The sequence below is a fragment of the Octopus bimaculoides genome, chromosome 14, assembly GCF_001194135.2.
Source record: "Octopus bimaculoides isolate UCB-OBI-ISO-001 chromosome 14, ASM119413v2, whole genome shotgun sequence".
NCBI classification, from domain to species: Eukaryota; Metazoa; Mollusca; class Cephalopoda; order Octopoda; family Octopodidae; genus Octopus; species Octopus bimaculoides.
The window spans coordinates 22,187,874-22,189,103 of record NC_068994.1 but is presented as its reverse complement, the minus strand read 5'-3'; positions in this window follow the sequence as shown (position 1 = coordinate 22,189,103).

The window sequence follows — 1,230 nt, the reverse complement described above, 5'->3', positions numbered from 1 at the left end:
TATTTCGGCAACAAGATACAAACCAAACCGCCTGCAACAGAATACATATCAACCCGCAAAGAATAACCGGACTTGATTTTTAGGAAGGAAAAACGTTTCCTTAATTCACACGCTACAAATGATCACGATATCTGGGATAATAAAGATTTGCCAACTTTCTTAAGATGTGAAGGATGACGAATAAAACAAGATGCTTTCCTTCACAACGTTGCTATCAAACATGAGGCCGATCAAAATTAAGTTAAGAACAGAAAAACATACACACATACATACATGCGTACATTCATACATGCATACAGACAGACAGGCAAGAAAAATTATGTACCATCATAGAAGTCAGCTGTCCTGCTGATGTGAATGCTTCTTTGAAAACAAACAAACACACACGAAAAAGGAGAAAGAATAACTATGTACAACTGTTCCGAAGCCTCCAGCTCATATATCTAGATAATAAATTCACGTTTATACCAGTAATAATAGGCATACTTGATTTTGTAAGTCAATGCCTAAGTGACAACCTGGATAAGCCAGTTAACTTACACATTGAAAATACAGTCTGCAAGTAGGGCAGTAAATATATGCAAGACTTTTCTGAAGTTCAAAATGTGAATTTGTTTTTGTTGTTTACATTCCAACGATGAAGCTTTGAATTTTTGTTAAAAAACCAGCCCCTTCCTCGGAGGAAGAAGTCAAATAATTAAAGAAGACATACATGCATACATACATACACACACACGCATACATACATACATACAAGATGGAGCCTTGTATCCTTGTTGGAAACCGGCTCCCTTCTCAGGAGAAGAATTATAATAATTAAAAAACAGAAGAGACATACATATGTACGTATTTATGTCCATTTATTCTTCTAGTTTCATATATACAAGAAATAAGTATGTTTGGATTTTTCAGTTTGACACACTTGTTCTGATTTTATCGAAAATTTTTATAGAGGTGTACTTTTGCATGTCAAATTACGAAAATCACAACCATATTTTGGGTGTAAAATAAGCACACAAAAATTGTTACAAACCTTTAAAGATTGAACTTTTTCTTTGTAATTTTAGCTAGTTAGATCTATCTATTTTCTAAATTTCATCCAGAAGATGTAATATTTATATATGTTTTTAGATGGATAGGTTGGGTTTCATCTAATGTGACTCTACTCAGCTGGCAGAACTATCATTTGACAGGAACACGGTATAAAGAAATACATGGAACAAGGTGGTA